Consider the following 26,670-nt stretch of genomic DNA (forward strand, 5'->3'; position numbering starts at 1 on the left):
CAGTCTTTCATATGTAACTTTAATATCATATGATATACATCAGAAGTGATGATATATCTTCTGTAAAATCACATTTGCACTAGAATATAAGCTTCATGCGGCAAAGATTCTGTTACCTATTTTGTTGACAAAGATTCTAGTATCTCGAAAGCTGACTATTACATTACAGAGAATATATAAATGTGTTTAAATGAGTAATTGTGAACTGAATTAATTTTTCACAAATTATTTGTTTCAGATAAATACTAAATGTAAATATAATCCTTCCTAATTTCTTCCACTAGCATTCATTCCATAACACATACAATTAAATTGCCCTAGACAACTTATTGATAGTATAAATATATTCTTTGTACCAAAAGATGCATTTCATTGATTCAAATGATGACATTTTAATGTGTGAAATTTTGAAATCCATCAGAATTTGGGGGATCAAAAACTTCAATAATAATAAGTATTATTTTTCATGCTTTCTTTTCTTTTAATTTTGAGAGGGGTTGTTTGTTTTGTTTTACTGATTTCAGAAAGAGAGGAAGGGAAAGAGAGAGAGAGAGAGGGAGAGAGAGAGAGAGAGAGAGAGAGAGAGAGAGAGAGAGAGAGAGAAGAGAGAGAGAGAGAGAGAGAGCGAGAGAGAGAGAGAGAGAGAGAGAGAGAGAGAGAGAGAGAGAGAAACATCAATGTGAGAAACATTGATTGGTTGCCTCCCATAGGCACCCCAACTGGGGACTAAACCCACAACCTGGGAATTGATTAGAAATCAAACTGGCGACCTTTTAGCGTACAGGACTGTACTTAACCAACTGAGCCACACTGACCAGGGCAAAACTTTAATAATTATTGATAAAATGTGATTCTTTTGAAATTTCCTATAAACTGTCAAATATAAAAAATGCTTTCTAGATTTCTCACTCTATGAGTCTTCAATACACCCAAATTGTGATGCAATTTGATACCTTTTTGTGGAAAAGATCTGATATGAAGAGGAAAAAAAGCAATAGGTTGTAAAGATGATCATTAAGATTCATTTGTAATTGAATACTTAAAAGAGGAAGAGTAAAATGATTCAACATAATTAATAATATTATAATGAACCAAAGGGGAAAATGCATCAGAAGTGGACTAAGATTCAATTTCTATATATAGGCCTAACACATAGGAATTAGTCAGCAAAACCCTAAATTAAAAATGTTTTCTAATTATATACATATATATAATATATATAGTTATATATTATAAATAAGGATGTGACATTTATCAGAATATGATATATATGTCAAAGTGATTTACAAATATATATATATATATATATATATGCACTTGCAGCAGATTTTAAAAGTTTTACATTTAATAATAACTTACTAAGTGTCAAACATTGTGTTTGGCACTTATAAATCATATTTAATTCTGACAGGAAAGTATTATCATACATATTTATAGATGAGTCAGATCACCAATCTTCCTCTCAGCTATACCAGCTCAACTATAAATACATACTCCTCAGCAGATTCAAAGCTGTTTATTTCCTCAAAGGACTTGTAATAGCAATAGTAATTTCACATGAAGTTTTTGGTTTCTAAATTACAGACATGCCCATAACACAGGTGTGGATTACCAAGTACAAATATTAATAATGATAATTTAAGAGATTCCTGATCGATTTTCCTTTTTAAAATTGAATTTTTTAAGTACAAAAACCCTACACCAATCCATGTCTATCATAGGCAGACTGAAACACCCTCAGCACCTGGGAAGCAGTCACTCTCAGGATGGGGTGGCATTCCAAAGAGATATTGAAAGGTCATTTTCTCATTCAAATACTAGGTTGACAAAGTCAAGGAAGTAGATTACAAAGCAGCTGGACATAGTAATAATAATTATAGAAATGGTTTTTTGGAATAGATAGATGATAAATAATAGATAGATAGATAGATAGATAGATAGATAGATAGATTTAAAGGGGCACATTCTGATTTAAGAGTATACATTTATTTAATCCACATTACAACTCTACATGGTAGATATTATTATTACTATTTTACCAATGTTAAAAGTGAAAGACAGAGAGATGAAGTAGCTTTCTCAGTCTGTCTAGAAAAAGGGATACAGAAAATTTTTAAATGAAGATAAAGCACATTATCCAGAGATTTATGATAATTAGTTCATTGATATAGGAGTTCTCAGAGTAATACACAACATAATGCAACGAGTACAAAATATTTGAAAAAAATTTAAATGCAATTTTACTTGGGCTACATTGGTGAGAAAAATTTAAAGAAAGTTTCATTTCATTTAAAGAAAGTAAAAAATAAATAAATTACCAAATATTTATTGAGCACCAACTAGATTCCAAGCAATATTTTAAAAATGGGCTTATGAAGATTATGACAACATTCACTGGAGTTTAAAATCCAGTGGGAAAGAAGCATTTAAGAAAATGAGTACAACTCAACATAGCAATTGCTCTGATGGATGAATACAAAAAGCATGAGAGAAGAGAAAAAAATGATCCAATATGGCTTTCCCACACACAAAAAAAGAGACATTTAAAGCTAATGGTTTAAGCATAAATTTTTCATATCAGTAATGGTGGAAAGTACTGGAAGCAGAAACAACCTTGTATAGATGGGCAGTGAGAGTGAGAAATCCTATTCAAAGAATTAGATGTATTTCCGTCTCACTCAAGATTTTCCCTATAAAGTAGGAAAGTTGTAGAATATGCTGCCGGATAGATAACAAAATGCAAATCTATTTAAAAGTTACAGATGGATTTTAATAAATTCTGTACCTGGCAGTCTGAAGGCAGAAAATAGTGAACCCATATTATTTGATACTAGGGGCCCAGTGCACAGATTTGTACACCAGTGGGGTCCCTCGGGCTGGCCTGTGACCTCTTGCAACCTGGGACCCCTTGAGGGATGTCAGATTGCTGGTTTCAGCCTGATTTCCACAGGCCAGGCCAAGGGACCCCACCAGTGCATATGCACCTGGCCTCTAGTATGTATATAAGATCTTTGGTTAATCCCTTCCCTTCCTCTTCCCTCCATCCTTACCTCTGAGATTCATCAGTCTATGTTTCCATGCATGTGCATTGAGTATCTGCCCCCTGCCTGTCAGTGTGCTTCATAGCTACAGTTGAATGATCATTTGGTTGCTTAGGCTTTTATATAGAGAGATAAAAACTATAATCTCTACATTCTTCATTCAACCTGATTAATCAAAAGATGGATCAAGACAAAACCGGTTTGGCTCAGTGGATGGAGCGTCGGCCTGCGGACTGAAAGGTCCCAGATTCAGTTCCAGTCAAGGGCATGTACCTTGGTTGTGGGCATATCCCTAGTTGGGGGTGTGCAAGAGGCAACATTTTTTTTCTAGATCAGATGAGTGGGCCAGGGTAGCTTTTTAGACCTTCCTGCTCAAGAACTCCTGTGTTGCCAGGGTACAATGTAGATTATATCCATGACTTCTCCACCTTTCCTAAATTAACCTGCATCAGGAGGGTTTTTAATATCAGCTCCAAGTTTCAGGTTTCTTGACAAGTTATTTACTGGCCTGGGATACAGTCTGGACTTCACAGTTATTTACTTACTAAAGAATAAATATTTTGCTTTACTTCCTGAACTCCCATTTCTGGGTCACTCTTATATCATTTCTTTTTGTCTTACCTGGAATTCAAGCTCTGTCCATTCTTAGCTTTGGTCCCAGCAGGCTAAGTGTGAAAGTTCCCCTTGGGGTTCTTCCTTAAGAAAATGACTAATTCCTGGGATCTAATATTATTCCCCCTCTGCCCAGAGCTTGTGCCTCTGGAAGTACTGATAAAATTGGGTTGTGGGTTTTCTCCGTCTCTCAATTTAGCTGAAAACATATCCTTTGGTGCTTTTATTGTTATTGCCTTGTCACTCCATCTACCTACCAAAAAAAAAAAAAAAAAAAAAAAAAAAAAAAAATTAAGCGTAAATTTCTCTTCTTACTTAAAGGGGTTTTAGGGGTAAAATAGGCAAGTTTGGGAGTTTTAGACATAAAGAGAGTTTATGGGGGAAGAAGGCATAGGGGAGGGCTTGGAGCTGCCAAAGGCATACATTCAGAGAGAGGGGGAAAAGGTGCCACAGGCTAAGGAGAGAGGAAGAAATCCATTCATGGAAAATATGGAAAAGCCACAGGGTATGGGGAGAAAGAGGAAACAAACTTTCAGGAGGAGAGAGAAATGCTGACAAGTAGGAGAAAGAGGAAAACAGATTTTCACCGGAGACAGAGAATTCTGAAGGGGGAGAACAAGAGGGAAGCACCACATGGGGTTTGAGCTTTAAGCTGATACAGTGACCAATTGGAAGGCAGTATGAAGAGACAAAGAACTGCAGCCTTTACAAACCTTAGAAAAAAAGGAGCTTAGTGGGTTATCCCCTCTGGGACCCCCGCCCTGCATGGGAGTCTGTGCTTCAACCCTTTTTCATCTACCACCTTTTGTCCGTGGCTTCACTCTTCAAACCCACCTGGGCAAAAACCTGGGAAAGAAACCACCCTTGCATCCTGCTCAGGAAAAATACCACACGATTCATAACCAATGGGTTTACCCTATAATGGGTCCTCAGTTACTGTACCTTATTCTATTCCTATAAATACTTCCTCTGCTTTTATCAAATGGATTACTTTTTTTTTTTCTCAAGTGGAAAAAAAAACCCTACGTCTTAAAATGTTTGTATATATTTTCTCTATATGTAGAATGGCCCCTTCCTCCAAACATTTGTAAAATTCACCTATAAGCCAAGTTAAATTACATTTCTTTATTCTACTCAATCAGTTGTAAGCTCTTTCCTAGTTTGTTTTTTGTTTTTTAGCTCTTTATGAATAATTTCCCCCAATCTCTATTTGGTCTGTGAATGTGTGTGTGTGTATTTGTTGTATGTTTCTGTCTTATCCTTCTTATTGAATACAGGTTCTTTGAGGGTAGGTTTTAATTTATTTCACTAATATTTATGCTACCTGGAGAATATTTGATGTATAATTATAAATCAACAAAGAAATATAAGTAAGTGCTTTTGACTGTGCTATCATATATGCAGCTGTGCACAAGTAATGGGGGATATAAGAGATAGAAAAGCATAAGGTAAGTCTTGAGGAACTAATAGTATATTTAAAGAAATAAGATTAAACTCACAGAATTGTTATGACTATTAGTGAAGCTGGACTAAAAATGATAGATATTGCATGAGTTCTATGGAATAATGAGAAAATTTGTAGCAATTCTATGCTTCTTTTTATAAATAAAATACTAAGCATTATAATGCCTATCCTGGATAAAATATTTCACTTGGGGATATCTGAAGACACTACTTGCTATATGTGATTTCAACCTGTACTTATATATTTTCTTTTTCCTTTTTTAAAAAAAATATGGCATAATGAGATTACTTTACAAAGAGCCATTACATAGAAATGCCATTACTGTATAGGGCTTCAGGATTAGACAGTATAGCAGACAGAATAATATTTATATGTTATGACAAGTTTCTTACAATATTTCTGTATTATTGGGCATTTCTGAAGCTCTGAGAGGCTGTCAGGAAAATTAATGTACTTGATACAATCCTCTAAATGTTTAATAGAGAAATGTCACAAGAGAGTCAATCTTCAGTGCATCTCAAACCTAGAAGTTATTCTGAAGCAAAAGATGTGGTGTCAGGTGAGTGGTTAATTGGATGTCCATTGTCTTCATCAGATTCTTTAAGATGGAAAGGAAAGAATATCACTGAATGCAATTTAGACAACTTCAAAAGTAAAACAACAATTTAAAGCTTCAAACTCTTTTTATATTAAAGCTTAAACAAAACAGAAGGTCTTTTTTAAAATATACTTTATTGATTTTTTACAGAGAGGAAGGGAGAGGGACAGAAAGTTAGAAACATTGATGAGAGAGAAACATTGATCAGCTGCCTCCTGCACACCTCCTACTGGGGATGTGCCTATAACCAAGATACATGTCCTTGACTGGAATAGAACCTGGGACCCTTCAGTCAGCAGGCCGACGCTCTATCCACTGAGCCAAACCAGTTAGGGCCAGAGGTCTTCTTATCATTAACTAGTGTATGATAGCTCAATTAGAGATGTGAGAGAGCTATGACTAGAAGATTCATCTCTGAAATGCATACAATCTTTAGGTGAAAGTGAACTAACTTGCAGATGCTAGTAGACATCATGGTCTCAGAATTTATTTCACATCAATCAGCTACTATATCATCTATGAAATCTTTTAAGTTTAACACATTTTATAATATATACTCATATTTTCTTTCATCACTACTGTATAAACTTAAATATACGCTCAAATTTTGTTATCAAGTAGAGTGATAACCAGCTGGCTTAGAAAAAAAGATTGATTAAGCAAAATTTTATGAAATGTGTTGAATCTCATTTGGTGGGTCTGCTGATGACAGTTAACAACATGACTTGTTTCTTAAAATAATCTAGATGCAACAGATACATATGAATTTCAAAAATAAATATTCATAGTCCAAATGTCTCTATTTTCTTTCATTTCTCTTCTGTCTCCCTTTCTTCCTTTCCTTTTGGAAATTGAAAGTCTACTTCATTTACTAGCTACGTTTAATCAAGTAGCAGATATAAGATAAAATAGAAAGAACACAGAAATGAATGTTCTGGATTTAGTTCCCATGTTTACTGCCAAGGTGACCCTAAATCTTAAAAGGAATACTGGAACACCTTGTATGCAATCCAGGGGAAAGAATGTCCTTCTTAAACAAAATACTATAAAGCCTTACTGTTATAAAAGAAACAATGTGCTATTTTTAAATCTATTAATTAAAATAAAATTTGAAAAATAAAAAATTAGATATAAGACAGAAAACAATAAAAATGGTAGTCAGAAGATAAAATATATTAGAGAGAGATATTTTACCACAGGATTAACTTTTTTCAAAGATACAATATGCTTTCACAAATTAATAAGAAAATAAACAGCCCCACAAGAGAAAATTAGTGTGCAAAATATGACTCAACAGTTCACAGAAGAGCAAGTTTAGATGACCACAGGCAAATGAAATCATGCTTAAATTCAATAATAGAAAATGCGATATTATTAAATTTAAAATGACAGATAACTTTTTTTTTACCAGATTAGAAACTCTTTAAGATACAATTTTTGAGGAATGCAGGAAAATGTACATTCATATATTGTTTGTAGAACTGAAATTTGTTACATTTTAAAACAAAATCTGCCAATATCTATGAAAACGAAAATATATTATATATAGAATCAGGAAACGATAAATCCATTATGATAACCTGCCATATAAAACCATATATGCTGATTTCTTCTCTTATGTATTAACAGAAACTGGATTTAGCTTTATTTTCCTCATCATCAATCACACAAACGAAGGGGCGGGGAAATAGTAGGAAAAAATACGTAAAACAACAGTCTTCAAGACATTGAACACGACACAAAAAAGGACACACATTGATGTTTCTCTCTCTCTAAGCATGTCCTTGGATGAGGATTAAAATAAAAGAAAATCCCAGCTATTTGCAGAGCCTCCCTTTTAATTATTCAGCAAAGGTCTGATCAGCATAAGTATTAAGGAAGCTACCTAAGATCAATGAAAGAATCATTCACAATATTAATGGGAATCGTACTTGGCACTCATTGAAGGCATGGAATTGTGCTTTTTCCGTCAAACAAAACTGGACAAATGCATAATTTGTGGAGTATGGTGTGCACTACTCAGAAAGGGTTTTGCTCATTTAACAAATTTTAAAAACCAGGTGTTAAAGAATCAGACTATTTTGAAATTACACAACTGTGTCCCAGAACACAGCTCAAGAATATCTAAAGGAACACACACACACACACACACACACACACACGACAAAAAAACAAAATGACAAAAACAGTTACCCAACAATATAAAATCAGTATTTGGTATTCAATAAAAACAAATTACTAGGCATAGAAAGAAGCATGAAATATGACCCATAATAGAGAAAAATAAATTGATCAAAATTGATAAAGAACTGACAGTTATTAGAATTAACAGAAAAAGATACTAAAACAGTAACTATAGCTATTTTCACATATTCAAAAAATTTAACTAGAGTACTAGAAAATATAGAAAATATCAAATTAAACTTCTAGTGATAAAAGTTACAATGCCAGTAGAAAATATACTTAGTGAAGATTAATGGCAAATTAGATATTGGAAAAAAATTGGTGGACTTAAATTCATACCAACAGAAACTAAAGAATAAAGCACAAAGAAAAAATAATTGAATAAATAAAAAGAGTATCACTGACACAACTTCAACTCTTCAATATGCATGTAATTGGATTTTTCATTTTAGGTGATAGAGGAGAGGCACAGAATATATATTTGAAAAAAACAATGCCTAAAATAATTCCAAATTTAATGAAAACTATATCTTCACAGACCTAAAACATTCAAGGTTCCCCAAACATTAGTAACATGTAAAATAAAAGGCCCTACTCATAGGTACTTAAACTTAATGATAATGAAAGTATTTAAAACAAACAGAAAAATATGCTACATCCAAGAGGAAGAAGAGGAAGAATGACAATGGGTCTTTCATCAGCAACAAAGTAAGCCAGAAGACAGTGAAGTACAATCTTTATAAAGTATTGCAAGAATAACTGTAAATTTAGAATTATATACCTACCAAACTATCTTTCAAAACAAAAACTAAATAGCAACTTTTTCAGACATATAGGAGCTGAAAGTTTTCATCACCAGCAGATGCAGCAGATGCAAATATATATTTACAAAAAGAAATGTAGAGAAAATGGAATTCCATAGAATTATATAGCATTACAGAAAAATAGTTCACACATGGATTAATACACCAGACTTCTCCTTATTATATAAGTTATTTTTAAATATATATATGTATGTTTATTAATTTTTTTACAGAGAAGAAGGTAGAGGAATTGAGAGCTAGAAACATCGATGAGAGAGAAACATCGACCAGCCGCCTCCTGCACACCCCCTACTGGAGATGTGCCAGCAACCAATGTGCATGCCCTTGGCCGGAATCGAACCTGGGACCCTTCAGTCTGCAGACCAAAGCTCTTATTCACTGAGCCAAACCGGTTTTAGCTATAAATTATTTTTTTAATTTAAATATCTTCATTCAGCTCCTAAGTTTTCTTTCTAAATCATCCCTCAAAATTTTCTTGCCTCCTAATGCTTTTGCTGCTTCTTCCTTTTCCTAGAATCTTAGGAAGTAAATTTGTCACAAATATCCTTGTTTACTACTATTTTTCTTCTATCCCTAACAGTTTCATTAACATTTCCTAGAAGCTGCTTTCTATTGATTTGTGGTAAGAAGAGAAAGGATTCAAAAATATAAATGCTTAGAGCCTTTTTTAGTTGTTACTAGAATTGCTTAGGAATAGTGGATGCAATAAATAACATAACTACTACAGATCTCGGTGACTTTTAAAAAGTTACCTACATATCTCTACGAAACTCATTTTTCTTGCTAATTAAAGTTAGATGCAAAGCACTTAAGGATACAATTAGGACGATAGAAATAATGATATTGAATGGAAGGTGGCGTTTACTATGAGAAATAAAAAACAGGAAAAGTTTTATTTACAATTCCTGGTTAGAGTAAATTTTATCCTACACAGAGACATATAGGAGTCTTTTTTCATAGATGAGCACTACCAAGCTTAGATTGCCCTTATAAATGCATATGTCAACATTAATATTATAAGAATTAGGGCAACTCCAATGAGGACTCTGAGAGAAGTATTATATAAATCTTCAAAATTTCAGAAAAATTGGTCAAGACAAAAAGATAACACAAAAAGAAAAAATTAATTTGTGTGTTTAAGTTACAATGTTAATGGATAAACATATTTTTTAAATCCTTAAAATAAGCCTTACACTATTAAAAAATAACTAAAAAATGAGAATTAAGTAATACTTTAAATAATATACAATTTAAATTAATGACTAAATAAAAAAATTAAAAAGTAGGAATTTCTATTCTTCTAATGATCAACATGATGAAGCCGTGGGGGGAAAATACACAGAAGCAAAATACATTTTAGCTCAATACTCCAAATGATAAGTTATATTCATGGTGAAATTTAGCTTAATACCCATTAAAACACATATAATCACCTCAGAAAATTTAAAGTGATGAAATGGTTTGTTTGCCTGAAATATAAGTAATATGAAGATATCTTGATTTATACCCTTAAATTGAATTTTGAGGAAATTAAAAGGTGTGAAATTTTAATTTTAGTTTATACTAATTCCCTTCTTTCTTTATCTTCTCTATACCCCAAATTCCATAATTCTAGCCAATAATCAGATTTTTAAAAAAATTTTGAATATAGTAAATAGACTGTGTGGTCATTGGTGCATTAAGGCTCTGTCACATTTCTGATGTTTTTCACTCTCTTTGATCTCATTCACTTTTTGAAAATAATTATTGATTTTCAGAATAAACATATATTCATTGCAATCAATCCAGAATTATATGATAAGAGTACATAATAATATCATGTTTCTTTTCACCCCACAAAAGTAAATAATATGAAAACAATGGGGAACAGCAAGAGAGTAACTATCCAAGTAAGAAAAAGAAAAAAGGCATATGTTTTACATAGAAATTGGAATTACACAAATATGGTAATTGATTTAATATTTTACTCTCCCATGCATTGGCATTCTGTCTTTTTCAGTCCTAGAGCATGAAATAACAGTATGAATTTAAACAATAACAAGATCTGCTGTTATCTGTTTTTTCCTTCTTATGAAATGATATTTACTTTCTTCAAAAAGAGTATTACATAGAGAATTTGTTCTAAGAAACAGTTAGTTGAAATAGTCAAGTACCTAAACATTTTCCTCAAAGTAAATGAGGCACTTAGTGCTTGGTTTACTGAGCTTCCGCAAATGCCCTGGTGTAAAGAGAATGCATCCAAGCCAAGTAAAGCAACTGTTTTCAATCATCCAAAAGACTCCTTCCTGACCATTTCCAACTATTTATTGCTTATCTCTTCTCTCCCTGCATGCCTCACCTGTGAGGAGATTCTCCAGCCAGTACAGTATTTCTACTATAAAATCATTTATTATATATGGGTGGTCTAATGAGTCAAGACACATAAATATTCCACAAGAATATGGACTATACATCAACTTAGAACCTAGAACAGGTATTGATTTACAAAAATAGCTTAAAGAATGCATTCTGTAATGCTGCATAGCAAAAATACACTTATATTTTCTCTATATGCCCATCACTTTCCTTCTTGCCCCTAGGAAGCAGCTTTTACTCATATGTACTTATAATTATGCTATCTTGTTATACTGAAAGTTTGAATAAAGAACAGTCTATGACCTGTCACAAGAATTAATTATGAGAATATTGTTTGGAACTTTTTTTCATTAAATTTTTTTTCAGAGCAGTTTGGTGCATGGCAAAATTGAGTAAAAAGTACAGAGTTTCTATTTACCCCTTGGCCCCACAACCACACACACAACATCTATCACTATCAACAAGCTGCACCAAAATGGTACATTTGTTACAATTGAGGAACATGCACTGATGCATTTAAAGAGTGTTTTCTCTAAAAGGTTGCACAGAATACATTTTTGTTGTTTCAGAACAAAGATTAAGTGTGCTTGGATGGATCTGACAGACTGTATCATCGACCATTTGTTTTTCTGTGTCTATTTTAACTAATAAAACAGTAAAGCCCTAACCGGTTTGGCTCAGTGGATAGAGCATCGGCCTGTGGACTGAAGGATCCCAGGTTTGATTCTAGTCAAGGACATGTACCTTGGTTTCAGGCACATCCCCGGTAAGGGGAGTGCAGGAGGCAGCTGATTGATGTTTCTCTCTCATCAATGTTTCTAACTCTCTATCCCTCTCCCTTCTTCTCTGTAAAAAAATCAATATATTTTTTTAAAAAGTAAATACAAAGTTACAAAAATTAAAAAAAAAACCACACATAGTAAAGCCAACTCTCAAAAGTCTCTCAACATATGTTTTGTGAATTAATCTTAATCTTGCTACATCTTATTTTCCCTATCTTTATTTTTTCCTAAACTCTGAGATATTAATTTACATACTCCTTCAATTATTGCATTTTTGGCATTTTGTAAGTCATTAACTTTTTGAAACAAAGAAGGATAAAAATAAACTGCAGCATTTTACATAAATTAATAGAACAATTTTATTTGAATGTAGTTAGTAGCTTTTTAATTATCATTTTCATATGGGAAGTATCAAAGTGATACATTTTATTTGGTATCACATTTCAGGAGAAAAAAACTAGCAGAACTTACAAAATTTGTAATACTCATTATGAAATAAATCAATTTATATGGATGAAAATAATTAATTGAGACCAACACACATGTTGGGGACAACACATACACATATTTCTTAAATTATGCACAGTGTTTACTGAATGGAGCTTTGTATAACAAGTACATGTGGGCCCTGTGATTATATGTTGACCTGTATAATTAAGAAAGTGATTTGCTTAACAAGTAATTTGTAATAAAATGCCTCACCAGAAATCATAAGCACGAGCCATATGTTTTTAAATATGACCCAAACATTTGCATAGTGTTTATGTACAATAAATTAAGGCAAAATGAAAAATCTGCTGACAAGAAATAAGTAGCAATAAGGGTAGAGCAATGTATTAAATCCTTCATTTTGGATCATTTAGGTAATGTTCCATTCATTTTAGATTCATGAGTAGAAGCCTTTACAGATTGGGCATGCATACCATAAATCTGGAGTTATCCATTATTAGGTGGCATTTTGCTGTTTGCAGTTGTACTTGTTTACTTTGTGCATAATTAACTGCATAATAGCTGTCTGTGTTTTGCACAGAATTTACACTCAGGCTCTCATCAAAACAAATGACTCCAGAAAGTAGGACACTTCCATTAAGTTCCCTGCAATCAGCATTTTCTCATGCAGGTTTACAGGAATGGCTTTGATTGTGACTGTTAGGATATTAATGTTTTCAGCAGCTAATGTGTATGTTGGAGCTTAATTTATTAAACCCCTAAGATGCATAAAGAATATGGATGGGGGAGGCAGAAGGAAGTAGAGCATACCTAAGAATAGCCAAGAAAGAAATTTCCATGAAAATAATAAGTGCAGAGCCAAGTTAGACAGGCAATTGATCACTGTGCAGCATAATACAATGGATCAAGCACATATCCATGCGGCATTTTGTGATGTACAATTGTGATGGTCGCATCAACAGCCTGAGAGAGAGCAGAGCAGCACTGCTGAAAATGGGCTGTCAGAAGAACCGAGATTTACTCCAGCCAAATTAATCTAACCAAAAGAAACCTGTGAAATTAAATATCAACAAATAAGAGAAGTAAAAGAAATGAAATAAAAAATAATAGTATGGTGGTTGGAGTTTATTGGTCATGACTACCAATTAAAGCAGAAGTTGATAAATATTTCTAAGTAATGATAAATGAGCTGCATATGCTCCATTTAAAGAAATACTATTGTATTCTTAATCCACAGTTGTATAACACATTTCTTGAAAAAATATTTACTTTCAAGAAATGGTCACATTAGGAGAATGTAAGAAGGGAGAAATAAACTAGCTTAACAAGTTTCCAAAGCAAGAATAGTAAAATTGTACTCATAATAATAAAGTGAATATTATGCTTTTGATGACGAAGTATAATTTTTAAATTAGAGCTTGAAACAAAGAGGTGTTAAATACAAATTAATTTTCTTCCTTTCAAAATGCAAAACATCATTTAATGAAATAGGTAAAAATAATATTGTCACATGTATAATGCATGACCCCAAAAATATTCATCAAAATTATAATTCTCTATTGTGTGCTTCCATTTCAAATATTTATTCAGTTTGATTAAATGGATTTTTTTTTTTTGCATTTTCTTACTGATATTTTCTTGTTTTGTTAATTATTAGCCTGTCTCTAAGGATACAATCCTATGCATCAGTTATTTTTTGAAATGTTAAGCTTCATATAACATATCCAAGTAATTACTTTTCAAAAACCCTCAGAGGCAATATTTTGGTTATAAATTAAGTATTTTAAAGAATTGATTCAGGTTTTCTTTATTAAGCAGGATGCAAGAGTGATGTCTTTCCTGGGTTGTTGACTGGATGGATTCAAAAAATGAAGCCTCAAACAAAAGGTGATAGGTGAGAAGTACAGAAGCTTTATTGTAAGCAGAAGAAATTTTATTGCAAACACAAGCTATCTTTAAAACCCTCAAGTTAAATTCCTAACTCTGTCTATCCTAGCTAAGAAGGGTAGCCACTTCTTTCTTTGTCTTGAGGTATTACCGTATTTTCCGGCGTATAAGACGACCCCCTAATTTTACAGTTAAAACATAGGTTTAGGCCTATATTTGCTGTATAAGACTAGCCCCCACTTCCGAGGCAACACCAGTTCTTTTTTTTAATAGACCACCTCTCTGACTCTGGACAATCTTATACAGCGAATATAGACCTAAACCTATGTTTTAACTGTAAAATTAGGGGGTCGTCTTATACACCTGGAAAATACGGTATAAAGGCTGTGGGGGGTTCTGTCTCTTCATGACCCTTTCTAATTGGACCCTTCCCTAACTTAGGACCCCCTTGCTTTCCTCATTGGTTACTCTGCAAAGGCCAAAGCCCACGTGATACCCCCTCTTTCTTTCCCCTTATTTTGCAACATTCCTCTATCCTCTATGAAAATATGTTTCTTCCCCCCACCCCCCAGCCCCGATATTCTGCATCTTTTCTTTGTCCTTCACATATTCATCTGTTCAAGTTGGAGTTACTTTTGATCTACCTTATCCATCTTATCTGTTCAAGTTGGAGTTACTTTTGATCTACCTTATTAGAAACTTTATCCTGCCAGGTCTTGAGAATGAAACCACTGGCTTCTCTGCTCAAAAGAGTAAAGTGGCTTCTTTTATTTTTTTCTCTTTGCCAGAGATTTATTATCCCTGCTGCTCAGGCCAGGTATATCTCTGTTCTTGGTTTATGGCTGTTTTAATTGTTCAGGCCAAGATGCCTCTATCCTCTCCACACTCTTCCCCTTCTGTCTTAAGCTAGCTAGTTAACCCTTTTCAGAATCAATTCAGATAAAAATCAAGAACGAATTCACTGGGATTCTGGGCAAAATGGTAGTGTGATTCAGACAGAATTTCTGTAACCATACCCTTGCATTGTTTAACTGGGAATGCATACTGATTATGTACTCCAAGAATGAAAAAAAAAAAATACATACTTCTATGTACCAGAAACAGATTTTTAAAAATACTTATACATTGCCAGGACCGGTTTGGCTCAGTGGATAGAGCATTGGCCTGCGGACTGAAAGGTCCTGGGTTCGATTCCGGGCAAGGGCATGTACCTTGGTTGCAGGCACGTCCCCAGTGGGGGCTGTGCAAGAGGCAGCTGATCGATGATTCTCTCTCATCGGTGTTTCTAACTCTCTATCCCTCTCTCTTTCTCTCTGTGAAAAATCAATAAAAAATATATTTTAAAAAAAATACTTATACATTAAAATACACAAAGATATACACTGTGTTCATGGAGGATATGGTTTCCTATCATAAATATCTCAAACAATAATCTATATTTTTATGCTACTCTGATAAAATAATCAATATGGTTTTTCATAGAAACTGAAGAAGTGATAATATAAAAGAACATAAAATAAAAATATATAAGATGGACATGGCCAGTGTGCTCAGTGGTTAGAGTGTTGGCCCATGAACCAAAAGGGTGGTTTGCCAAAACCGGTTTGACTCAGTAGATAGAGCATCAGCCTGTGGACTGAAAGGTCCCAGGTTCAATTCTGGTCAAGGGCATGTACCTTGGTTGTGGGCACATCCCCAGTAGGGGGTATGCAAGAGGCAGCTGATTGATGTTTCTCTCTCATCGAAGTTTCTAACTCTCTGTGCCTCTCTCCCTCTCTGTGAAAAATCAATAAAATATATATATTTTAAAAAGGGTTGCAATTCGATCCCTGGCCTTGGTGGGGGTATGTGTGGGAGCCAACCAATCAATGTGGCTCTTTCACATCAATGTTTCCCTCTCTCCCACGCCTTTCCTCTCTCCCATTCTCTCTAAAAATCAATTGAAAAATATCCTCGTGTGAGGATTAACAAAATATATACATATATTTACAAACTTAATTTTATAAAAACATAAGATGAAATGTATTTTAATATATTTCCCTCTCTCTCTCTCTCTCTCTCTCTCTCTCTCTCTCTCTCTCTCTCTCTCTCTCTTATAACTCATCTGGTCTCCACCACAATACCTTTTCTCCTCCTGAGCATTGCTAGCTCTGCGTGGCCCTCACAACTAAGGTGGACAGCTGGTCTGACTTGTGCTGGGCCTCAGCCTGGTGAGCATTTAGTGGTTCTCTCAGGCCAAAGAGACCTCAACTCAGCTCAGCCTTGATGACATGTAGATATCTGAGACCTTGCTCATTCTAGGGAATTCTTGCAGCCTCTGCTTGAGCACCATTTCCTTAGTAATACTGAGAAATACACAGAGGGAAACAAAGCTCAGAGATAGTAAGTGATCTGGCACTCAATAAGTTATATTATATTATATTATATTATATTATATTATATTATATTATATTATATTAGTTATGTTATATTATATTATATTATATTATGTTATATTATATTATATTATATTGATATAATATAATATAATATAATATAATATAATATAAAATAATATAATATTATATTATATTATATTATATTATATTATATTATATTAAAGTTATATTAAAACTAGAGGCCCAATGCATAGACTCATGCACCAGTGGGATCCCTGGACCTGGCCTGTGCCCTCTTGCAATACAGACATCTCAGATGTCAGAAGCCTGGTGCATGCATTCAGCCCAATCCCTGCAGGCCAGCGTGAGGGATTCCACTGGTGTACAAATCTGTGCACTGGGCCTCTAGTATGTATATAAGATCTTTGGTTAATCTCTTCCCGCCCTTCTCCCTCCCCCATTCCCTCTTAGATTCATCAGTCTGTTCCATGTTTCCATGCTTTTATGTTGAGCATCTGCCCCCTTGTGGTTAGTGCTCATCATAGCTACCCGTCAAATTGTCAAATGGTCATGTAAGCTTTTATATGTATAGACTACAGGCCTGGTGCACAAAATTCATGCAGTGGAGGAGGTGTCCCTCAGCCCGGCCTGCACCCTCGCCAATCTGGTCCAGACATCTCTCTCACAATCCAGGACCACTGGCTCCTACCCTTTCCCCTGTTGGCCTGATAAACAGGGTAAAGGTTAAGAGAGAATCATCGACCAGCTGCCTCCTGCAGGAGGCAACTGCTCCCCTGTAGGCCCAATTGCCCCCAACTGCCTTCCCCAGTCAGTCCAATCATCAACAACTGCCCTCCCCACTTTAATGTCTTGTTTAGAAAAAAATCTATTTAGGTCTTTTGCCCATATTTTAATCAGATTATTTGTTGTTTTGCTAGTGAGTTGAATGAGTTCATAATGTTAAAGAGAAAGTCATAGGCCAAAAAGAGGCATCACTTGTGCCAAAACCCAAATACCAAACCCAGATTTTATACCACATTCAACTGCAGTTTCAATCTCATCCAGGAATATAATCTTAATCAACCAGTCTGGAACTTTATAGGCAAAACCTCATAGGTGATGTCAAGAGGGCCCTCTCCATTCCCCAACAGGAAGAGAGGAAATCTGCATGATAAACCCTTGACTCCAGCCCCCAATAAAGATGTCCAAGTCTAAAGATAATCCTTTATTTTCTTTGTATAATAACTGCCCTGACACATCCTTCTTTCTATATAAAAACCTTCCATTTTGTACACCCTCCTTAGAGCACCCTTCTACTTGCAGAATGAGATGGTGCCTGAGTAAGAATCAATCAAGCCAATTAGAACTGCAAATTTACTGGGCTGAAATCTTCAATAATTATATATTTTGGAATATTAACACCTTTACTGATTTGGCTCTTGGCAATTACTTTTTGAATATGATACCAAAAGCATAAGCTACAAAATAAATAATAAACAAGTCAGACTGTACGAAACTAAAAACCTCCTGCACAGCAAAGGGAACTATCAAAATGATAAGGCAACCCACAAAATGGGAGAAAATATGTATTTTTTAAAATATTGATCTACAGCCGAAACCGGTTTGGGTCAGTGGTAGAGCGTCGGTCTGCGGACTGAAAGGTCCCAGGTTCGATTCCGGTCAAGGGCATGTACATTGGTTGCGGGCACATCCCCGGTAGGGGGTGTGCAGGAGGCAGCTGGTCGATGATTCTCTCTCATTGACATTTCTAACTCTCTCTCCCTCTCCCTTCCTCTCTGTAAAAATCAATAAAATATATTTAAAAATAAATAAATAAATAAATAAATAAAATATTGATCTACAGAAAGAGATGAACTACAAATACTTGAGAAAAAGCCTATCAACTGGGACACTGATATAAAAAATGACTTATTATTATGAGTTTAAAGTTATGTTTCCCTGTAAGAACCAAGATTCCTGAAGTGTACGGCACTGTTTATTATTGATATTCTGTGATGAAAACTGACAAGAGTCTGAGTGAAGACTAACTGTGATGTCTTACCGAGGATTCAGATAATTTTCCAGTGACCTGCTGCAGAGAGCATGGTTGGCTGACAGCCTCCAACTATCATGTGTTTGGCCGGTCACACTTCCTCACACTTCTTCCAGGGTGCTCCCAACCAAGGACTGACCATGGAAGAGCTGTAGGTCAGACCATTTCTGCTCTGTGTGGGTCTCTTCTAACCATTTTCTTAGAACTTCTACTCATCCTGGCTGAGGCTTTCTGAGAATAGCACTGCTGTCTGAAGCACTTCCTGCCCACTCCCCCTTCCTTCATGCTTTCCTTTCAAAGATCCAATCCTATACCATGGTCTAAAGGTGTTCCCTGCTTTCCCCTGCTTCCTCTCCCTTTATCCTAACAAGGATTTATCCCAAATACATCTCCTGCATGTCTTACCCCATTTTCATGTCTTCTTTGAGAGCATGAGCTGATGCATTCACCAAGCTCTAAAGAATGGTGGGATATCCTCCTCTTTTATGTATTTTCCTCTCCTTTGGACTTAATGGGTCACTGAAAAGATGATAATGAACCTGGGTGATTAATATGACTCCATCAAAACTGCAAAAATACTGCAAAGTTATTATATGTCATGATTGGGTCTGAATAAGCATTTTCCTATGGGAGAGTACATTTCAACATTTAATTCTTACAAACTACCTTGCAATTTCGATAGAAAGACTCAAAATCTGAAAAAAAATCTGGAAATTTAAACAAGTTTAAAAATTTGAATTAATATTTCTTTTCAATGTCCATGGTGCTAGTATCTGGCCAGTCTATAGCCTAAATTTATACAAATTATCCAAGTATAGAAATTCATATTTTAAACTTTTATTTCTAATATGAACACCAATTTCTCAAAAAAAAGAAATGGACAACACTGATAACATTGAAGAAGAAAGCACTATTGTGCAAGGGGAAATTACTGATGAGCTGGATGTACTGGTGCGAGGTGAGGTTTAAATTGTTGGTTGACTCCATTTACACATGTACGGAAGAGGCCAATGTTGCCAAGATCTTGGCTTGCCTCAAGTATGGATTTAAAAACAGTGGCAGTTTGGTTTAATAGACAGAGCATCAGCCTGAGGACTGAAGGTCCTGCATTGATTCTGATCTAGGGTATGTACTTCGGTTGCAAGCTCCATTCCTGACCCTGATTCACAGTCTTGGTTGGGGCCCTTACAGGAGGCAACCAATGTGTCTCTCACACTGATGTTTCTCTTGCTCTTTTTCTCCCACCTTCTGTCTCTATTTCTAAAAATCAATGAAAAAAATCCTCAGTTGAGGATAAATAAACAAATAAATAAAGCAGCAAGGCACAGTTTTTGCAGCTAGTTCTTTTCTGTAGTAAGGACAATGCATAAGAATATAAACAAAAAACAATCGGAAAGTAACTGACATAAAAAGTACCAAGCACAGATAATGAAGATTAAGGAAAAAATGATGATGCTTTGAAGAAAGCATGTGATGACAAAAATGCAACATAACCAATTTCCCCCATAGTTTCATATTTAGCTGATGTTTATGTAAACCAGACCATAGTAATCAGTAATTATCACATTTTTCGTTAATGTGATAAATAATTTCTTAAGTGGTTTACATTCATTTTCCATTTAATTCTTATGGAACCTCTATAAGAGATCCCATTTACCTAATTTACAGATGAGGAAATTATTATTTAAGAGGTAAGTATGTTCCCAAAGGCATACAACTTTAATTGGTGGATCCTGGATTTAAATCTAGTTTTGAATGTCCGGACAGCCCAAGCAAGCCTTTAGCTATAATACAGTCCTTTCAGCTGAATAGTCTGACCATATTTTTTGAATGTCTCAAAAAGATTCCATTATACTCTTTGTCATTTAAAAAAATATGTTTTTATTGAGTTTTTAAGAGAGAGGGAGAGGTAAACAGGGATATAAATATCAATAAGAGCCGAAACCGGTTTGGCTCAGTGGATAGAGCGTCTGCCTGTGGACTGAAAAGTCCCAGGTTTGATTCCGGTCAAGGGCATGTACCTTGGTTGCGGGCACATCCCCAGTAGGGTGTGTGCAAGAGGCAGCTGATCAATGTTTCTCTCTCATCGATGTTTCTAACTATCCTTCTCTCTTCCTCTCTGTAAAAAATCAATAAAATATTTTTAAAAATTAAATAAATAAGTAAATAAATAAATATCAATAAGAGAGAAACATCAACATCCATCAGCTGCCTCATGCATGCCCCTTGCAGGGGATCAAGCCCACAATCTGGCAATGAGTCCCCACCAAGAACTGAACCGAAGACCTTTTGGTAAATTGTCCTTCGCTCAACCACTGAACCATACTGGCTGGCCCACTTTCTCATCTTGGAAATTCTTTATTTGGAGATTACTATTCATTTAAAAAATAATTACTTATAAAGGTGTGTTTGTGTTTGTGTGTGTGTGTGTGTGTGTGTGTGTGTATTTCAAGATCTCAAAAAAACAGCCTGGGAACAATAAAAATCTATATGTTTAGTATCTCAAGATGTTTCAAATTGAAGAACTAAATTAAGTAACACATATGGTCAGTTTAATCTTTAGCCTTAAAGACAATTAAAATCAAGAATAAAGTTCTTTCCCTAGCTGATTTGGCCCAGTGGATAGAGTGTTGGCTTAGGGACTGAATGGTCCCAGGTTCCATTCTGATTGAAGGCACATGCCCAGGTTGCTGGCTCAATCCCCAGTAGGGGGCGTGCAGGAGGCAGCCAATCAATGATTCTTTCTCACCATTTGTTTCTATCTCTTCCTCTCTGAAATCAATAAAAATGTTTTAAAAAAGAGAATAAAGTTCTTGAAAAATAATACGCTTGTTTTATAAATATATATATACACACACACACACCCTAAATTCCCCAAATTGTTGTATAAAGCTGGAGGACTCTATGGGCTAATTCTAGAAGTTATCCCTCAATCATTGTTAGTAAATTTTATGACCTTTGAGAATAGAAGTGTTTCAATCACCTCTATCCCAGAGCAACTTATAAGTATTTACTGACATAAATTTTAAATAATTCTTCCTTTTATAGGATTTAAAGAAACATCAAGAGTATATTTTTCTCAGGCAAAAAGACTGACTGTTTAGCTAATTATTATATCTGCTCTCAAGATAATTTTGCCTTTGTTTAATTTATAGCCAGGTTACTTATTTCACCAATTTACAAATCAGCTTGAAATACCTAATAAGAGTTAAATAAATGTCATATATTCTATTTAAATAAGTATAACCAAATACTCTATTTGTCTTATGTTTCATAATTCCAAAGCTTTACTTCCTTTGACTTTAATATTAAGATGGCTTAATTCACTCTTAAAACTGCTCCTTGATTTATTTCTGCTTTGTGTTTCTAAAAGTTGTTCAGTAGCCTAATTAGATATTCATTTTGACATTCTGGTCCCAGAAGAAATAACATTAACTTCATACTTATCCATCTGGCTATCAGTTATAGCATTGTGAATTGCTGCTTATAATTTTCCAGGGACATGTGGACACCCTTCCAGTTAGGCTATTAAAATCCCTTACACTCTAACAACATGTTAATTAATATCCTCTCACGTTTGTGAATGCACAGCCAAAATACCACCATGTAGAGGAAATTTTGCTTCTTTAATATTGAAATGCAGAAATTTTAGATTAAAAGTTAAACCACCAATCTTATATAACTACATCTTTCTGAGGAACCCAAATCTTTTATCTTCATTTTATGAAAATATTTAATTCACACATCATCTTAAAATTTATCATACATAATTCTAGAAAATCTATACTGTGGAGAAGAAATATATTTTTCACCCACATTCATGGAAGGGTGTTTCCTAGCAACCCCATATAACCAGAATCAATCCTTGGCTGAATTATGACTCAAAGTGCTGTTAGAAGTAGTAATTTGCATGAGAAAGAGACCAATGTCTGTTCTGATTAGGAACAACAGCTCTTTCCTAGTATTGGTCAGCCACAGTCCAAAATTAAGCAGCTGTTTTAAAATGTCTTTGTTTTCATGAATTTTGCCTGAGGAAGGAAAGCATCCCATCCTTCTAGACAGAGCTCACAGGCCACTAAAACTTCAGAAATCAATCCAAACCAATCCAACCTCATTTCCCTGCTGCATTAAATGTGTGCATTCCCTCATTTGTTTAATTTCTTAACTCATTTTTCTTTCACCTTGCAAGTATTCACTATTGTATATTATAAGGATTAAACCTTCAGTAATAATTTTGCAGAAAACAGGTATCACATCATTTCACTTGGATCCTTTCTATCAACATGTATTGCACATTACTTTTTTCTTAAAGTGACTATTGTTGTCCTTACATATAGGTTTCACAGCAGTTTATTTCAAATTAATTCAGCCTTAGTAACACTATCAAATCAAAATGCTTTGATTATTCTTTCAGAATAAGAATAAATACAAAACTTTAGAATAACGTCCCACTGATTTTTTTCTCTCTCTTACTGTGGAAATTAGCTACCGTTTATTTCTGAAAGGAGGGCAGGAGGGAGGATCATTGGCATTAGCAATACACATCACTAAGAAGAAAACAGACCTGCTCTCAAATCGGTCATATAAGTACATTTGGGATTGTCTAAAAACACAAAAATTATCAGAATCAAATGACGAATGCTACAATGGAGCCTCATAAACCACAGGCTAGGAGTAACAGCCTGACAGCCTCTGCACCCCAAATTCAGAAACCATATCTGTACATGGTTCTAAGTTACAGCATTTACTGCACAGACCTTTTTAATAATAAATTTATCCCAGGAAAATACAAACAAGGCAAGGAAGCAGACAATAAATATCAAAAGAATAGAGTATTCTGAAAACATTTTTGAAGTTTATTGGATAATAAATTACCTAAAACACAAGTGAAATATTGAGGGTACCAAAGTGGAATAAACAAGCTGGTAGGTAATTAGAAAATTTATTGAAGTATAAACACAGTTCTTTTTCTATGAGAGGATACAATTATTAGCACAAACAGAAAATATACACATTACATTAACATCATTTAATTTTTAAAAAGACTAAAGGAAGATTTTTAAACAAAATTATTTTTGTAAATTGATAAGAATGTGTCGATTCTGAAATCTTTAGATGCCTTTCTTTTTATTTTGTTAATAAAAGACATACAATCGATATATATATATTTTAATTTTATTGATTTTTTACAGAGAGGAAGGGAGAGGGATAGGGAGTTAGAAACATCGATAAGAGAGAAAAACTGATCAACTGCATTCTGCACACCCCCTACTGGGGACATGCCCGCAACCAAGATACATGCCCTTGACTGGAATCGAACCTGGGACCCTTCAGTCTGCAGGCCGGCGCTCTATCCTCTGAGCCAAAACAGTCAGGGCCATACAATCAATATTTAATAAAGTTCTAAAACTCTAGAAATATAATTATGTCATATAGTTTTAGGAAAATATAAATTAACAACAAAATCTCCTTCCACCCAGGAAACTCTCCACAAATTTAGAAGAAAAACAATTTTATTATTCAAAAATTATTAAAATAATGTGATGTGCATCATAGGTAATCAGTTAAGAAATTTGCAAAGACGAAAGAAAAAAAAAACCTCACTCTTTTATAGAGCCAAACAAATAACCCATTACACTTACATTTTCAAAACAAACAGTAACGAGTCTCAGGTAAGAACCCATGAGGAGGCACCATTTGTCGCACAGTTCATCCTAATCTTACTTGGGTCTGGGAGGAATAGATCGGTGGTTCTGTAGGGAGTGCAAAGTTGCAGCTTCCCGGTAAAGGTGCCCAAATGACCTCCCTATAATGTCTGGCTTCCCCCTAAACTCCTTCCCTATTATTCATAACTAAATAATTAAAATGGTATCAGAACTAGCTCAGAATGTTTCTTAACTTTTGGTTTTCCTTATTTCTATTTTGTTAGTCAATTTTCATCTACCTCATTCTATTACTATTTTCTTATCATTTCTTAACCCTCCTGTCTGTTTATTTTGAATCTTTACTTTTCTACATATCATTTGGCAAGTTTTTTTTTCAGTTAAGGTCATAATTCACTGATTGTTTTTGAGGTCTCAGTCTCTGTATAGCTTCTAATTCTCAAGGCAAAAAAGAGTACCAAATAAAACAGTAAGAACAACAAAAACTGGATTGGAATGTAACTGAATATTTTTGACAAGTTCCCAAAACAAATATAAATCCTACTTTTTTTTTCTAAAAATGATCTATTGTACAATTTTAATATTCTTGGGTTATGACTAATTTTCTCTAAAGATTTTCTCCTCATTGCTTTTCTGAAAGGTAGAGCTTACCATACAGAACTTTATTCTTCATCCAAATGCTTATTCCAAATAAGTTTCCTCTAGAAAAAAATTAAAGGAAAATGCACTTTTCCTTTGTTTCACAAAATGTTTATCTCCAAAGCACTTTTCCTTGGGCACTCAGGCACATATCATACCAGTGCCTAGCAAATACTTATCTTTAAATATTTCATTACAGTTTTCCTATTTTTTCTTCTATTTTAGATTCTCCAAATTTGTGCCACCAGCACAACCTAAGGACCCATGACTTAGGGACTTCGCATGCCTCTTCTTGCAACTGCTCCAAGAATCTCTCTCCTGGTAGAATCTCTCATTTTTTAATAGAGTTGCAAAATGTTATCAAACATTCATTTAGCTCTTCTAATTCAAGCACAGACACTGTTACTGAATTAAAAGGGTTCACTTACCTGTGCATATCAAAGCCCAATAAGACATGAACAGGAGTTTGTAGCAAGGAAAGTAAGGCTTTATTTAAGGAAATGGCTCCAAATAGGGATACATAGGTGAACTAAAACCTGGCTCTTCAATGGCTTCTAGGGGATGGGTTACGTAGGGGACTAAGAGAATTAGGGTCATGGTTAGGTCTGAGGTCTCTATTGATTGGTGAATACTAGGGTAATGAGATATTTGATTATTGCATTTGGTCCTAAATTTCAGCCATGCATACATTGTTCTGTTTGGTTTTGCAAGGGTGTGGTCAGTGGGGTCATTCCACTTTTCTGGGCCAGGAGCTGAAACACAACTGGGGCCTAGATGTTATCTTTAGTTTGACTAAAACTCTGTCTCTGTTTTAAAGCTTTGTTCCTAAGATTATTTGATGTTGACCAGAACCTCACTGCCTTGAGGGCTTAATAATTAAGAGAGTGGATGTGCAAAAGAGAGGGAGATGGATTAGTAAGGTTATTGGATACCAGTTTAAATCAAAAGGAAAGGAAAGGAGAGGAGAGGGGAGGAGAGAGAAGGGAGGAAGTGGAGGGGAAGGGAGGAGAGAGGGAAGGGGAAGGAGAAGGGAAAGGGAAGGAAAAGGAAAAGGAAATGGAAAGATAAAAAGTCATATTAAAGAAATGGTTACAATAGATCTTGACCACATTAAATAAAGCTGGTCTGTAAACATTTAGCAAAACATCTTAGCTCATGTGCAGGTACCTTTATGTAAAACTAAATAATTTATTAGGGAGAGATAAAGGGACAGACATTTAATATTATTCCCACTATCTTTGGAGAAGAGAGGATTTGTAAATGACTCTCATAATCAGTGAATTATTAAAACCTTGCCTGGGCTTAAACCAACATAGATACACACTACTAGAAATAGACAGAAAAGTCAAATATATGGAGATCAAAATAACAGCTTTATTACTTATAAATTTTAGTTGGAGAACAGTTTGAAACTGGCTGCAAAATCGACTTACTTATATGCTCTCTATAAATCTAGACCCTAGGACATCATATCCAAGAGTGTTCAAAAGACACATCAGACACATTTAACAAGTTGTTCACTGCTTCATAATCACTAGGCCTGGTTCTCTGACCTTGTTACTATGTGTTGACCATGGTTTGGCAGCATGGGCATCCCCTGGGAGCTTGCAGGACATGCAGAATTTCAGGCCCCAACCAAGACTTACTGAATCAGAGGCTGCATTGTATCAAGATCCCTAGGGGATAGGGATACACATTAAAGTTTGAGAAGTGCTGTCTAGACTGTGAGAGATGGGCTG

This window comes from Pipistrellus hanaki (genome assembly GCF_964339955.1).
Source record: "Pipistrellus hanaki genome assembly, chromosome: 7".
NCBI lineage: Eukaryota > Metazoa > Chordata > Mammalia > Chiroptera > Vespertilionidae > Pipistrellus > Pipistrellus hanaki.